General features: G+C 39.9%; 1 protein-coding gene across 2 annotated transcripts in view; it reads left to right on the top strand.

Annotated features, from left to right (window-relative positions):
* Positions 1–5,495: 5,495 nt before the first annotated feature.
* The window catches only part of LOC119722855 (glycerol-3-phosphate dehydrogenase, mitochondrial-like), a 37,148-nt gene continuing 24,907 nt past the window's right edge, over positions 5,496–17,736 (top strand). The window contains exon 1 of one of the 2 annotated variants that reach the window (XM_038193237.1): positions 5,496–5,708. The gene's annotated coding sequence lies outside the window, so the exon portion shown is untranslated. Of the gene's footprint in view, positions 5,709–14,390; positions 14,590–17,736 lie in introns of those variants that run through there. The other variant, XM_038193236.1, reaches the window with a different exon arrangement.

Here is a 17,736-nt window from a genome sequence, read left to right on the forward strand (position 1 = left end):
ATGTATACTGAGGAATGGCCCGTTTATTCTGTGTTGTTGATACGGCGACTTTGACCCTATTATGTTGGTGAAAAAAAATCGCCGTTATTTACTCAAAGGAACTGGCTTTTATCAGCTCCTTTGCCTATTTCAACAATTCTGCATAGCAACAGAGCAGATGGCCGGTTGCCATCCCTGTTAATAAATAACATAAATATGTTATCAAACACCATTATCATGCAGAATGGTAATATAAAATGCCCGTTGTCATGGGGTAAGTAATGTCATAATGCATGAATTATATGAGTCCCTTGACTGAATTCCCTGCGCATATTTATACAGTATGACACAGTTTGCTTTCGCCGTTAGTGGCGCTCTACCATGCACACAGGCAATGCTTTTCACTCGTACCCAGACCACCGCCCTATGAAAGGCTCACCCAGTGGCGTAAATCCCGGGGGTGGGGAATGGGGGTATGTATCCCCCCCCCCCCCTTTTAGACCGGGGGGGGGGGTGGGCCGAATCATTCCCCCCCCCCGCCCCAATTTTTTGTAATGAGAGGAAAAAATTGCGGATTTCGAGGTATTTTCGAAAATCCCAACATTGAAAATGTATTCAATAGCACTGAAAAGTGGAGAAACAAAGTACAAAAGCTTTTAAAATGCGCCGTTTTGAAGTAAGCGCGAGTATACATATTGATAAACATCTATATCCTGAAGAGCGCTCCCTAGTGTAATGTGGTGTCCAGCCCCCCCCCCCCCCCTCTCCCTCCGCCCCACTCGCCGGCACAGATTTACACCACTGGGCTCATACACTCGTACTCAACAACCTATCTAAATTGCGGGTGACCTCTAGTTTCTTGAGCCCTCATTGGACAGATTTTGTTCAGTGACCCAGGGTCAAACCTGCCCACGGAAATGTAGACCGAAGACATGACCCACGCGTACATGGTGTGCGCCTTGGTTGTGACCTTCCCCTTCAGTTTGATTGACCTATTCTGTTGCACACTCATGCGTCACGCTCAACGCAGCCCCCTATTGGTACGCGCGTATAGATATTTGCATAAGGTTGATCCCTATAATACGTCATTATGTCGATCTTACAATCGACTCGTTGACCACTATCAGGGCTGTGTTTTGGCGGCCCTTGAACATGTTTCTGACGTCATAGCTATGACGTGAAACATGTTCTCAGTGCACCGCGAAAACGCCTGACCAAAAAAATGCTCGTGACGTCACTTTGTAAACAAACATGGCGATGAGCAGACCATCATGACCACCATGGGAAGACGAACGTTTTGGTAAATTTTACACGATTTACAAGCAAAAGTCAGGCACTTACTTCTCCAGTATTTTCCCTAGACAGAGTATAGTAATTGTATGTATCAACTTTACCCAACCGACCAACCCTCTGTTTAAATCCCCTTTGTGGTAACAACTAACATCGTCTGCTAAAACTCATTTACCTTTAACCTCACTCTTGTCTTACCACAAAAAGCCTACGCAAAATCATCATTGTCTCCATGAAGGTAACTTCCAAGCATTTCAACTTCATAGGTTTTACACATACACAACAGTAATTTATCTCTCTTTATTGATATTTGCCAGAGACACTTATGAATTCAGCAAAAATAGAAGCTCGTCATCATCTCCGAAATTGTAAATTCGTGGCTCAGTCTATTGCCATTTTGCAGCAGGCTGGTTGCGGGCAAACATTACCGTTGTGATTATCAATCCAGGAGGCAGGATTCAGACCTGTACACGTCATGCATTCATTTGCGTACATCAGGAGGGTGCCTCCTGATGGATGTAAGATAGACCTTTATCATGCTGCCACCATTTCAGTCATGTTCCCTGTATCCAATAACAGTACTGAATGGTAATGGTTTTTTGTGCTAAAGGAACCAGACTAGTTTTCCTCCCAGCCTCGCTTTGGTCACATTGATTTGAATGGGACAAAATCAAATGGCTACATTATGATAATGGTCTAGCTATTCACTGCTTGCTACCTTTCCCTATTTTTGAAGTTCGAAGGACAATGGGGCCAGGGAACCAGACTAAGTTCACCATCACCATGTGAGTAGGGCGATAGGGACCAGCGAATGTCAAAACACTCCCATGACAGGTTGTGTCCTGCACAAAACTCTGATATATAGGAAACACAAAGCATTATGGGTAAATGCACTGAAATTAACCCGTGCCACCGTGTCAACAATTTCAAATCTATCAAAATGGGGGCTATAAGAACAAAGATGTCACTTATGCCATTTAGTATGGAGGTGGGGACGTGCAAGACAGGGTCATGTACATCGTTGCGACGATAACTGCATCCCAAAAGCTGGACACAAAATGGATGCTCCTTGTAGTAATCTGTTCAATACATTATTATGTTGTAACACGACGCCATTCTGTGTCCATGCATGAGAGGCTATTTGTGACACAACTCCCCCGTCCTCAGTGTCAAACAAAATTCTGCTAATTTTAAATCGTATCAAAACGTGTGTTCGTGTGATGCGGATTTTTTTTATTAGACAACTGCACGGATTATTGCATGCTTTCCGTTCGAAGACACCGTGGTCCAGTTTCGTTTGTAGCTGATAGGTAAACAATTTAAAAAAAGTAACTAAATTTAGGTGCTGAGCAAAACATCAGCGAAATAGTGGTTGGCCACCTCTTGTCGCTATAAGCAAGTGTATTTTGTGTTTAGCAGCGTTATGAAATCGGCCCCTGGATAATAATCACCAAATGGGATCGAGGTTGCAGGTAATACCTTAACAGCATATGCATCAACCTCGCCCCCGTGGCGTTTAGGCAGTAAAAGGTTACAAAGAAATAACCAAATGTTCGATACAACTCCATTGCTTGTTACTGTGGTGCCCAATCAATGTGGTTTTACCAACCAGGGTTTATCGTTGAAACTGCCGCTTAAGGCAGACCTTGGTTATTAGGTCGCACAGGACTTACCATCAGTTTGACGTCATCGGCACTGTCGTCATCTTGATGCGTGTCTTCAAAATGTCAAGTAGGAAGGTTGTTTTAAATGGTGCGTATAATGTGGTACACAAATAGTAATGGAATTTCAAGACGTCAATAACACACCCGGCCCATCTACTATTCCGAGAAGGAAATTGTTTTGACGCGCCACAGTGTTGCAGATCATGAATTAATTCATGAATAGTTTGAGTTTCCGTTTCAGTGACTTTAGTGTGAGACCATAGATCAAACCAGAACGCACGGGGATGAGTCAACACAAATTTTTCAAATTGCTTAACCGTCAATTGTCTGTGAGGGTTTCAAAATGTTTAACGTTAGAAAACGTTTGAAATTGTCAGAGAGCAAAATGTGATCGACTTAACTACAATCGTCTATCGCTGCAAAATATAATACAAACTAGACAGAGATTCGAAAGCGCTCCCGACCACGTGCGTGCTGTTGTTTATACTGTACTGAAGATGACACAAAGTCGCTTCGTTTCATTCCTTGTTCACTCCCTCTGATCGAACATTAGGTCAATGTGAAAGAGTATCACTAAGCTACAGTACCTTTATATTGGAAGCTCTTTCGGTAACTGACGATGTGAAGGGGCCGAGAACAGTGACATCAAGGTTTAGTTGTTTGGCGAGTCAAGTTGATGGCCCAGTGGTACTTCCTGGTGTAATGTGAAATTTGGACTCTATGAAATACGGATTCCTTGGCTGTATTGCGCATGCCTAAGTGAAGATAATTAGGAAAGTGACAGGTGCGCGGGTTAGGGTCCAGACCAGATTTCATAGGAGTCCAAATTTCATAGGACATCGGGTTTCGAATCCCACCTAGAAGGACATGTGGAATTTTTTGGGTTTTTTTTTTCAGTCCCGAAATGAAATTCGTGTTTTTTCACTGGATGGAATTCCGTGAGTTTTTTTCCACCTCATAAACTACACACATTTCTTCGTTGTCGTTGTCGTTGTCGTAGGGTATTTTGTGGAAACTTTGGTCACAAAAATATGAAATTAGCCTAAATAAGTTCACAAGGATATTCATATTTCTAACTCTGTCAAGATTATTCAACACAGGACGTTTCACAGTGCCCAAATTAGCAAATCAAATTAAGTTGGTAGACCTATCACACAGTGTTGCTAAACTCTATCATTTGTGCATTATTGGTTAATCGTACGAGAATTTCACTAAGGCTTGGCAAAATTGCGTATTCATGATTCGTGCAGACGAATTGCAGCAAGATCTGTACCGCATACCAAGTTTGTCTGTTACTCACGTGTACTTTGCTTTCGCAGGTAATTTTACTTCATATATGCGCACTGGAAGAACTTGAACAGCTGTGGGCATTATAAGAAACTATCCTCATTGAAGTAGTGCCCGGGACTTTGGTAGTTGTCCGAGCGCAGATGGCTTCGCAGTATCCGAATAGATGCTCACTGCGTCTAACCTAATGAGAAAACTCTCCTTGCGATACAGCTATACAATGCACCAAAGATGAAGTTATTGGCAATGTATTTCTGATTAGTGTTGTCACACACAATCTTATAGCAGACTATATTGCAAATAATACTAAACGATAGTAAAGAACAGCAAACAAATAAGTGACGTTAGGACAGTTTTGAGGCAAATCGGCATACACAATTAACTGGTATAAGCGTTGCTCACACTCTAAATTCAAAATCAGAAGAAAGTATTCTTCATAAGCATTGTGTTCTGACTTTGGAGGAAGGTTGGTTGATGTATCAATGAGCAGTGAGCACTTTCATTTAACACTTTTTTTTTTACACCGTTATAATTTCAAGCCCAAAGTCACTTTGGGCTTGAAATTATAACGGTGTAAAAAAAAAAGTTTGCTTTTCGGAACTCAAGTCCTAGTCTTGACTTCCATCATTTGGGAGAAAAACCAAATTGCCATTTGGTGAGGGCACAATCGGTCATTTCATTTCATAAAAAATCAAATTTAACTAAAAATGATCAAAGAGGCAAGAAACAGACTTACAATTTATCCTATTTTTTTGCAGGCGGGCGAAGTGTAGATGAAAGCAGTGTCCATTAGAGTACAGCAAATAGAGACCAAAACAACAAGTGCAAAACTTACCCATCAAATAGCATCCTCTGCCAAAAAATCAAAACAACACGTCCCGTGCAAGACAAACCGAAAATAAGCAGTTGCGAAACAGACTTTGTTTATAAAGGTACCCCGTCCCAAAAGAAAAAAAACAAACAAACAAAACACTACGAACCGCGTATACTACGTCATCCCTGCGCAGCCAATAGGACAAGTACGCGCGGCCGGTAGCTGGAATTTAGGACACCGGAGAATGATTTGTACATTATTCATTGCCAAAAATGCATTTCCTTTGCCGCGTCACGCTGAGTCGTGTGCAACCTAAAAAACCTGGAAGGACACAGATTATACGATCGGATAAATAGAAATACCATCTTTGCCTATGGATTATCTCGAGAAATAATTGAACGATATTCCTCATTTACAATTTCTCCATCCAGTGCTGGTGTATGCGTCTTGCACGATAATGTGGTGTTTTGACGAAGGCTCGTAAGAATGCGAAAGCTCAGTGGAACGACCACTTCGAATTGAATGCGGAAGTGCAGAAAATCAGCTTTTTGAAAGTTGGGCAGTACCGCGATGTAGTGTATTTTTCGTCATTCTGACGGTTCGCTGCACCACAGATATTGAAGAGGATTCGCTGCAAACCTCCGAAGATGAACGAACACCTCGATTTAATTTAGGTAAGTAAAGTTTTTGTTATGAGCCATCGAGGGACTATTGACCACAAGTGACTTCATTACAGTGAAATCTTGGTGAGTCAAACCTCAACGGAACAGGTTCAAAATTTGACTTGAGCAGAGTTTTGAGCGAAGCAGGGTTGTATATCATTGTTATACTACTAAAGGGAATGGATTCTTTGTTTGACTTAAGTTGTTTTGAGTTATCTGAGTTTGACTTGTCGAGATTTTACTGTATTTGGGAAGAAACTATCGTTTGCATTGTTTTACTTTGCATTTTTCGTTTTCTGATAATTACACAGGATGTGCAGGGAAAGTTGGAGCCGTTTTGAACGGGAATCGTAGCATTTTGCAAATGTGTAAACACCTCAAATTCGAGTGAGCAACAGCGTTTTTTTTCTGGTTAATCTGCTTTTATTGACGAGTATCAAAAATATAATAAATCATGGAAATATGCAAACTTAACAATATATCAAATATCAGATGTAAGCCAAGTTTATACAAACTGAGAAAAGCCATTTATCTTGCTTTCTAAAGAACTTAAATTCTTTTTCACTCAAGTTGCAAGAGTGCTTTCAAAATAATGCAATGGAAAATCCACAGAAAATGAAAATAACCGGTATTTAGTCATTGGCGAGAGTTTATCGAACCGTCCATGAATGTTGGACAATTAATGCTGCATTGGTTTTAATGTTTGAAAAAATGTGGAAAGGTTTGAAAGTATCTAATATTTTCTTCTGAGTTTGAGAAATTTACCAAAAGTGGACAGGTTGATGAATAACTGAAAATCCTTTTTTTTGAGAACTGATTGTTTAAGGCAACGCACTCTTTCATGGAAAAGAAACATCGATTTTTTCTGTGACAAGACATCTTTTTTGGCATAATACACGAGAAAAGACATGGACGATGTTTTGCTTATATGTTAAATGATAACAGTGTTATTTTATCGGCTGTGCTATGTTTCCGTCATTCACGACAACCCAGGTTTAATGACACCTTTAACCAGCTGGGTTTTTTTCTGGAAGACTGACTGTAAGACTGTTCTTCCTAATACTAGTTTGCATATTTTTCTCATGGAGACTTAAATAAAGTTAGATACGGTAGTCAATTTTTGTGTAAATTAAATATATAAATTCCTCAAACTCTCCATTGATGTCCCCTTATCGTTTTTTCCCCCAGAAGACTGTAATATTTATTTTTGTTCTTGTGGAAACTTTGTAAGATTTCCAACCAGAAAAAAGACACCTTTTTGAAATTATATTTGAGCAAATTATATTCCTTCGACCAGAATGAACGGAATTAGGCCCCCTATAAAAAAATAGACAAGAGCAGGTCTTCGAAAAAATATAAATATATTTTTATTCATTTAACCAAATTTTTATGGTCCATTTTTATTTATATCTTTAAAGCTCTCCCCCAAAGACCAAACCATAAAAAAAGTTTGAAGAAAAATCGTGCCTAAATTGCGAATTACAAATTAAATCTTCTGAGACGTTGCAGCAGGAACGCCTTTACCAAAATTGAAATGAAAAGAAATCCTCCACAATCGCCGCTAAGTCATCTTGAACAATTATCTGCTTGATTAAAAAGAAAAGAAAAAAGTTATTGAAGCACACGATACCGGAAGGTCGCAGATTTTAAATCCTGGGCCGTGAGTTCATCTGGTTCAATGACATCAAATTGCACGTCCTCTAGAGGGTGAGTCAAAACGAAAGTGATCCGAATTATCGATTTTTCCCCCTAAAAAGCAATCAAATTTGAAACACCAATGAAGTATAAAAGAGCATGTTCTTCCACCCATCTCAAAAACGAATGACTGAAATTGATCCATGCTATCAGAGGTTATGCACGTTTTACTATTAAAAAAACCCCAAACATTTATATAGCTGTTCGTGGAATGCCATTGGAAGCTATTGAGCTGAGTGAGGTTTACAGGTTTTAAACAACCATTCGTATACAAATGAAATATTAATCATTTAAATCATGACAAACAATATTTTTACTGTCTGATTTTGTGTTTTGAATATGAGGAACAAGTCATCTGTTTTTTGTTCTGAAATATTAATAGCGATTTTGGTATGTTTCCCTTTGCAAGTTGTCCATGCATCCAGTTTGGAAAGCGTTCACGTTTCATTGTTTTAATGGTTATATATTCATCAGTTCGTAGAACGGTAAATGATCATTGGTTGACAGCTGAATGTTGTGATCTTTCTATTAAAATTGACGTAACTTGGAAATAGAGTATGCAAATTACGTGAAATTTTCACAGTTACTAGTCAATAAGATGTAGTTTATGCCTGTGTTTTTTTTAGGAAATGGAGCGCGCCACAGAGTTTTTTCTTGCTTAATGATATGCGCATATTGATGGTTTGGTCAAAACAACTCATCTGTAAGTCTATAAAAAGGATCAACAACTCGTGTAAACACGTGGGTGACCTAATCTGTGTTCCTGGAGGGAATTCCAGTCTTTTGGGACCCGATTTCTTCGAAGTTGTTTTTCAAACCGGCCTTCCATTCTTTTACTCTTTCCTGAAGCGCGTGCAAACTCATGAAAAATTCAAACCGGAAACAGTATCCCAGTGGCTTTGTGCAACTAAAATAATGAGAAAAACTGTTTTGGCTTTTTGGCGTCATGTTCACTTCGCGTGTGTCGTCATCACGTTCCCACCTGGACACGGCTGGGCTGGTACTTATCACGTGACTATAGGTTCATCGACGTCACAGCTTCTTATGACGGAGGTGTTGGCCGGGTGTCGATGAGTGACACTTATTTGCATACTGACTGTGGGCGCCGATCACGATCATGCGCAGTTACTTTTAGTTTTGTCAGTCACCGTTTTCTTTTGTAGCACTTTGATTGGATAATCACCCTCATCACTCATGTACGCTCACTGTATTAACTGCCATTCGCTATTGCCCCATGAACTGTGTGACCATTCATCGCACAGAAAGTGTATTCTGTACCAGAAAGTACATTGCATTGTTCCTCTATGAAAAATAAACTGAGTTAAAGAACCAATTACGACTATACATTTCTTCGTTCCTTCGGACCATTGGTGTAACATTGTCAAAGGCTTCATGCTTGATTGTGGAAACGGCCATGAAAAAAGTTACATTGACAAAAACTACCATGCTTTGGAAAAAGTCAGTCTATAAGTTAGCACCATTTCGTTCAGAACAAAAACTTAAAGAAATCAAACGATTTGAAATGTTCCATTAGGCATATATATACTTATACGAGAAGATTGCTTTTTTTTTTTTAAAGGAGACTCAACATGACAGAAGAGTTACAGTCGGGGTACTAGGAAATATCAGCATTAAGCCGCCATTACCTTCGAAGATAACGGACAAGCATATACCATGATAGTCCAACATTATAGTTAAGGTGTTACGATTGTGTGTTGCGCTCGTATGTGTGTAAGGCCTGTACAGGAAACAAGTCCAGATATGGAATCTTTTGAGATGTTTGGTGGCAGGAGCAGACCAGTCGTTTGGAGCAAGTTCGGGGGGGGGGGACTATGGTAAACCATAGTTCGACTTACTTCGCTCGAACGCAAGATGCTACTATTAGTCGACTATTTGGACCGGAGTCTGGGCCACGGTTCCATCGCTGGTTATGCGCATCATAAAGCGCAACGGGGAGACAGGAGTACTGACTATGGTTTGACTAGAGGCGTTCGCACATTGCCATGATATTTATGCTCGGGCGTAGGTTACGTCACAAATCAACCACCAGTCGACTAATGGTCATCGCCCGAGCTTGCTTTAATGTGCGATTTATGCAAACATAAGAAAAAAGCCAATTTGTTTGCTGCCACCAAGCTTCTCAAAAGCCTCCCGTCGGACATTACTCTGGTTCCCTGACCCCATTGTCCTTCGAACTTCAAAAATGGGGACAGGTAGCTAGTGGTGAATCTTCCATACATCAGGAGGCATCCCTCCTGATGTATGCAAATGATGTGCATGACGTGTACAGGTCTGAATTTAATTCTGAATTGAAAATCACAACTGTAACATTTGCCCGAACCAGCCTATTGCAAAAATGACAATAGCCGCGCCACGAATGTACAATTTCGAAATTGATGAGCTTCGATTTTTACTGAATTCGAAAGTGTCTTCTGGCAAATATTAATAAAGAGAGAGAAATTACCGTTCGGTATTTAAAACTATATTCAGTTGAAATGCTTGAAAGTTATCTTCATGGAGACACTGTTGATTATACGTAATTTTTGTGGTAAGACAAGAGTGAGTTTTTGATAATCGTGTGTTGAATCATTGTCCATGCACTAGAGCTAAACATCGATTTGAAAAAATAAATCGTGATGCGCGCGCGCAGAGGTGATCCAATCAATGGCTTTAAATGGGAGCTAGCTATATATTTAAGGGGAGGCGGACAGTCAAATATGGGACAGAAGGGTGCAAAGATTCAGTGCAAGTATGCATGATTGAAAACTATGAAGAACTGTGGTATGTGGTAGGCCTATAATGGCCAACGGTATGTGGAATATGCTCGGCTTGAAAGTCTCTGTGCACTGGCAAGCTTCGGCCACATGAATAATTGTTTGTAGGTCATAGCGTAGTAACTTACATAGAAACGACGCCCAAAAGTACTTCCTTTGCAAGTGGATGTAAAGACTCACTTTTGTTTCATTGTAGCCTATAACGAAGGTCCATGTAAAGCGAAGGTCCACATTTGAGGGTACAAAACATATGGGAGGCCTTCCTAAAAATTTAAAGTATGAACAAAAGAGGGACAATAGGAGTCCAGGAGTGAAGGTGTTTACGAAGACGTTTGTGTGGGGGTGGGGGGGGGGGGGGGGGGGGAGAGAGAACAGTCTGGACCCCGTAGCTGTAACTTGTAATTTTGCTTGATTAGCGCTGACATTTCTCCTGAATCTTAAGCAACAGGAAAGCAGGAAGGAGATATTATGAGCTTAAACAGACTGCCTGGCACAAATGTTAAAAGTTCGAATTGTGAATTAATTGGAATTCGCTGCTTTGAACAGTCACTGGAATTAAGGCCCACTCTCTCGGCCTGAAATCTCGTGAATGTTAACAGAGTTTTTAGCAATACATTAAAGTGTTTCGTTGTCCTTAATTTTTTTTTTTACTGTGGTCAAAATTACTTGTCAAAATGCGCATACATTTAGCAGAGATTATTTTGCGTACCACAATGCAACAGTCCCTCAGTCAACATATGATCATTTATATTTACTATTACAACAACCCCCGCCCGCCCGCCCCCTCTGTGTAAACGAGTCCACTCTCTCGGCCTGAAATCTCGTGAATTTTTAAAGAGTTTTTAGGAATTGCATTTAACTATGTCGTTGTCCTCATATTTTAGTGGGGTCAAAATTACAATTGAAAATGCGCACACATTTTAGCAGAGATTCATAGGTGTACCGAACGGTAACCAAACCCGCGCTAAGTCAACGTTCTCGAAAGTAAGATTTACGGTAATTGCGCCTCCATTCAAACAACAGATTGGAAACACTATATTAATATTGCATTTCATCTTTCATATCTTTCATATCTTTTTAAACCTAATAATTATAAACCTACAGAATTTTCTTATTACAGTTTTGTGCGCCTTCTTCATGTCGATAATCACTTTGATGTCAAGCTTTATTTAAACATTTTCTTGAAGTATTTCTCAAAAAATAAGACCTGCTGGTAGGATGAAAATTACTAAAATATAATTTGAAATCAGGTTGATATTTAAGACAGAATTATTGCGTTTACAGCATCTTTTTAAGCCCTGGCAGGAGCTTCTACATGTCACGTGGTGGTCGGTCGGTCGGTCGGTGTGTCTGTCTGTCTGTCTGTTTGTCCCCGAAAGTTGACCAAAAACAGTTGACTAATTGACCAAAAAGCCATGCCGTGGTCATAACATGCACTCTTGCTGACGGTTTTCGGAACAGCGATTTTGTTTCGATCGATGCGCATGCGCGTTTATTTTGCATATTTGTGCGTCCTGATCCCCGAAAATTGACCAAAAATAAGCCCCATAAGTTTCCCTCAAAATATAACTACAAAGTTTTAATTAAAAAAAACAGCGAACAAAATCAATTAAATACTTAACAAAGATTGTTTGTAACAATTCAGAAAGATATTTATGAAAAGTTTGTAAATAGATGCAAAAGATGTGCAGTAATGTTATGGCAATTGTTTTTTTAGTCACGCGGTATTCAAGTTATCACAATAAATCTAGGTATACATCTGAAGTATGGTGTTCCATAATGCCATCGGCGTCGCATTTTGGGGCCTCGCATTTTTAAGCCCTGGCAGGCATCATTTTGATAGATTTCATGCAAGACTTTCATGCAAGACGACCACAGCTTATTGTGCACTCACACTTGTTAATTCAAGTTTCAAATCTGTGTTAGAATGCTTCTGCATAATGTAACTCATTATAACGTTTGATGGATTTTCCTTCGAGCGCCGCACTACGGTGTAACTCCACAGGGATGCGGGTAATTGATACAGTTTTAATGGAAAATCGCAATGTACGTATAGATGCAAATGCATGGAACTTGATTTGCATATAAATGAATGGAGTTTGTCACTGTCCTGATTCGAGCGTGAACCTCGGATCACCCGACCCAGTTAAGCAAGTCTTTGACTATAATTTTTTTATGGCTTTATCCATACCAAAATGAAAGCTTTAAGATAGTGGACACCATTAAAAATATGTGTTTTGCTGATTAAAGGAAGAACAATACAATAAATCTGAAGCAGGTTATTAAAAAAATAAACGTTTCGAAAATTCAGCTTAGTAGATATACTTTTTTTCTTTTTTGAAACTTGCGACATGTTTCTTCGTTATCTCGATCCAAGCATAGATTTCCGTTGAAAGCGCGAGGGTTTTGTCTTAACAATCGCAAGGAAATGATGATAATTCCTCTTTTCTCGAAAATGACAGCACAAGTTACAAGATTTCGCAGGTTGCATGATCCTATTATTTACTTACAATCAAATAGGATATTTCATGATATTTTGACATTATTGGTTAATGGTGTCCATTTTTTAACATGAATTCTTTGGGTTTAGTTTTGAGTATGATATAGGTCTTGTTACATACTCTAAACTGTTGTCATCAAAACAAAAACACCGAAAAGTAAAGGATTTCTTCGGAATTTCGGGAGCCCGCTGCATGCTGCTGTTGTGTCAAGACTTAGGCATATTTGAGAGAAATTGAATGTGTCTGTTCGGGTTTTTTGGGGTACAGATAATAGCGAACTTAGTTCTTCCAAAGTTAGTCGAACCATATATAACTTTTTGGGAGAGGTAAGAGTAACCCTTTCCCTTTCAACCCCCCCCCCCCCCATTTTGTTTTGCTTTTCAAAAAAAAAAAAAAACAACCACCGGTGATTTAGTTTGATTCCTGAGGCTGAGTCAAAACTGAGTCCCGTAACAGAGAGATATAAGATGTACTTGCTGGATTAAAGTGAGAAGAGAAAAAAGTCCCATCAATGCAGACACAAACAACCAAATGCCCCCTGTGTACCAAACAAACAGATCATCACTGTTAAAAAAAGGGCGATATTGGACGTACAAGGGTGCATATCGGTAAATAGGCCTAACCCATCCGCCGAGCTCATGAATAAAAGCCATACCCTCAAAATATTCCATATTACTTAGAGAGTTCTGAGGGCCATACAATTGGGGATTTGAAGAGATATGGCAATGAACCTCTGGCCCGGACTTGGGACTTCCAATTCTGAGCAATTTGAATGCGATTGGGCTCGAAAGTGGCACTATTTTGCTACGTTGTGGAGGGATCGTTTTTCAAGATGGCTACTTTTCCGCTTTGGGAAAAATAGGGGTCGTCTTCTTTGGGTGAGAATTTCTCAAAAAGTAAATGGCTGAACCACCAAAAAATGAAAAGAATATGAAAGATGGCATGACAGTGATCATCGTTTTTCTGTGCAGCTTAAATACCTAGTATTTTTCAAAGAATTTTGAAGTATGGGCATTTAGCACTGGTGTCTATGGGGATTTTAATACAGGGTTGCATCAACAAGTGGTTTAGCAACGATTGGCCACTTGTTGTCATTTCATATCCTTCGCTAATGTATGCATGCATGTGACATTTCATTCATTCCCCAGGTGGTTATCGACAGGAAGTGAAGTTAAGCGAAAACACGGCAAATTAAGTTGTTTTCTTCACTCCGTCTACTTCGTTGAAACCAAGCGCAGCGCTCTCTTCCCACTCAATTCAAACAGTGCGACAAACAAATTTAAACAAACAAAATATAGACAAGACCATACTTATGCACGGTATAAGTATGGTGTTCACAGGCCCACAATTTCATGATTTTATGTGATTTGGTTTCATCATACTTCCTTTCAAATACCACTCAAACAGTCGGACATAAAATAACGGAACATGTACATGTAGTTGATTAGTTTCGACTTTTTGGTCTTGACCCATGCCAAACTCAGGACCTCCCCCCCCCCCCCCCCCCCGCCCTGCGAGCCTGCCTGTTAAACGCAAGCCAGAACGTGGAAAACAGTCGTTGACTTTTTACGTGCAAAGACAGCCCAGGCAACAGTCGCTGCAAAATTAGGCCGTTACTGAATTAATGCGCATGCGCATGTTGATCCCCGCTGCAACAAAATTAGGCAGGTGCACTTCTGTACATTGAATTTAAAGCGATATCTTACGTGCGTGTTTCTGGGAATCTGTCTCATGTAACGATGCGTATTATGTTAGTGTGAAAACCAGGTGGTACTAGCTGCGGCCGAAAAAATTAGGAGTGGCGAAGTGAAACTGTGACTACTCCATGTAATGCACCGGGCCTAAAACTGGAGACAATGCATGACAGTTTGAGGGGTTGATTTTTACAGACAAGAGAGTGAGGCTGAAGTCTTTTAAAAACAGGTTAGAACTGCAGTACTAAAGGGTTGTTGGACTGGTTTGTTTCAGGTGCCAGTCTATCATGTCTATTTTCTTGTACTTTTGTTACTTGTAGGCTATTTTATCAGTATCATGGCTATTGCATTTTTTTGTTGTGCGCTTTCTTGCAATTCACGCATTAACTTAGAATGAGCGCGCGTTCTTAAGAATGAGCGCGCGTTCTTAAGAATGAGCGCGCGTTCTTAAGAATGGGCACGCAATCTGAAGAATGAGCGCTCATTCTTAAGATTGTGTGGGAATATCACGTGCGCAATTTATGAATTTTGCGCAACTTAACAAACATTGCACGGCATAATTTATGTTAAATGAAATGTAGGCATAGCGGTTAAAGGGGAAATAGGCCTAATTCCTAAACAAGGAAAGAAAATGATCCATGCTTCTGTACTCGTATTACTACGATAATTTGAATCAAATTAAACCTGTTATTATTGCTATTTTCTGCCCACTATAAAAAAAATGGGAAGTTTTGTAATAACACTAACAGAGGACGGGGAACTAGTCTGGGAAGTGTTTTGTTTAGGCTAGACAAGTTATAAGTCCTTGTATATGTATCATATGCATGTCACGAAAAAAAACCCGATGTCCAGAAGCTGCCAAAATTGCTCTTTTTTTAATAGATAGAATCCAGCTCTGCAGCGTAATGGTGGGACTAGTGGCAAGTAGCATTAGCGCTATGGGATGGAATGTCACAGTATTCATTCTCATTCTTCACATTCTTCATTCTTACGTCCCCCCCCCCCCCCTCCCTTTTGTTATCCCAAAAATCAGAATTCTTTCCACTTCACTATTTATATTATGTCTCTTATTTTTTCCCGGTCCCCCGAATATGTGTATACTTTCATATCTACTCTATTTTCATCGTTAAATCTTTTCCTAGGTAAGTGACCTTGCGTTGCAACAGTTATTAAGAATCAGTGAACGAGGATGCAGCTAGACTTGCTAAGCGCAGCCGGTGCTCGGCTTTGACAAGACCGTTATCATGTCGCACATTCTTAAGAATGTGTGCTCAATCTGGAAGATTTTTTTTTTGCGAAGATTGCGCAAGGATCCAGTTGTGCAATCATAAGAATGTGCATGCGCATTCTTATGATTGCGCATATCACAATATCACGTGCCCCAAATTTGCGCTGCCCAATATTTGCGCAACCAACTTTCTCGGCTCGTATCTTTTTCACACAACATGAACCGAAGTCAAATCACCGTCGTTGATCCATTGTCACATCACCTTTCTTCTCGATGCAGTTATGCGGAAATCAAAAGTTTTTCCGAGAAGTAATTTGAAAGAAATAAAAGAGAGTGTAAATTCTTGCCGTACTAACTAGATACAAAACGTCACATTATTGAATGGCCCAGAAAACTAATAAAAACATCGCTACGAATTTCCAATCAGTCCAACCCCGAAACGTGAAAGACAACAGAGTGCGTAATCAGAATTAAGGAGCACGAAAAACGATGTGCGCCTTATATCGCGTTATTATTTTACGAACTGTTTCGCCGAGATGCAGATTTCGGTACCGAGCTGTTTGTTGGATTGAACATGCCTTAAAATATTTTTCTGGCGGAATAATACCTACATGAACATATGTAATCGTAATGTTTGAAGTACCCAAAAAGTAGGCCAATACCTACTTTTTGTTTTTATTGAAACGATATGTATCATGCAACCATGTGTCGAGGCGGTATGGTCGACCGCGTGCAGGCGCGCGCGCCTGTTTTTGATTGATTGATCGCAGGTGTATTAGAATGAGCATGGAATGAACAATCAATGCAGTCCAGAAAATATTGTTACAGAAGGGTGGTTTTGTTATGTTTTTGATGGAGGGGTCATTTGGAGAATCTGTATACATTTGTAAAATGTTATGTAATTGGTTGATTTTCAGTAAAACAAACATTCTCGGAACTCTTTCCATGCATAGGATTTAACTAAGCTTTGTAGATTTTCGACAAAACATATATTATAAGATTTGTGGAGTCAATTTATTTACCTCAAATTTTCAATTATGATATGACTTTAAATATTTTGCATGCAGTTGTTTTTACCAAAATCGAAAAAAAATTCATTTATTTCATATTTAAACAAATGTGTATTTAGTAACAATGTCGGATGGCAAACACAAGTTAGTTTATCAAACTAGAGACCAAAGGTGTGCACAAAAACGTATCCTGTATTCAACAAACATCGATCCACATTGTTTTAAGAAGTAGGACACAATGGAGACTCCGCAGAATGACGTTATCCGTGCGTGCGCGCGCGAATTATGGACACGAAACTTTTGCGGCAGCCAATTTGACTCATCTGCAGACAACGACGTTCTTGGTGCTTCCTTGACGTTCGATATTGTTCAAATTATTTTTCCATGTAGTTTATTAGTCATTCTAACAATATTTAAGTCCATAACTGTGAAGGGTTTAGTTTATGCAAGGAAAAAATCGGTCAAAGTACTAATTAGTGCGCGAAAAATGGTCACACGAGGATAGGGACTCTCACACTGTAGAGAGTCTGAACTTTTCTGACTAGCGATTGGTTAGTACTAGTGTGACCATGCAGTGGAACTTTCTTTACTGTCGAATACAATCTCTATTTTTGCCGTGCAGCCGGGCCGTGGCAGGGACGAATAATTCAGTGACACGTGGTCAATGCCCCACCAATCTGATGCGAGGGTTGTCACCAATTCAACTCACATGCAGCATTAAGTGTTACAAATGGTTTCTGATGATGTGATGTTTGTGCCATCAACCATTTTACCTTTGGGCCTTTGATCTTTGAATGAGTACTCGTTTGACTGTCAAAGCTTACTGGAAATACATGTGCATTGTATAAAACCATTCCCCCCCCCCAAAAAAAAACACCCAGACAATATTTGTAGCACATGCTTACTAACACCCCTTAACCCCTCCACAGGTAAACCCCCCCTCTTGTGCCAAATGCGGATCCGGCCACACGGCCCACATGTCATGAGTGCGTGTGATTGTGTTTCTTTGCATGCCAAACGCCAGGGCGCTGCCCGGCGTCATTTGCAATAGTTCTGCGGTTGCTCAGTAAAGCGCAAGCGTAGTAGACTGTCGCTTGGCTAACCCATGCGACAGTTGACTGCACATATGTTTTTCGGC

The sequence above is a fragment of the Patiria miniata genome, unplaced genomic scaffold (genome assembly GCF_015706575.1).
Source record: "Patiria miniata isolate m_02_andy unplaced genomic scaffold, ASM1570657v1 HiC_scaffold_16, whole genome shotgun sequence".
Classification (NCBI taxonomy): domain Eukaryota; kingdom Metazoa; phylum Echinodermata; class Asteroidea; order Valvatida; family Asterinidae; genus Patiria; species Patiria miniata.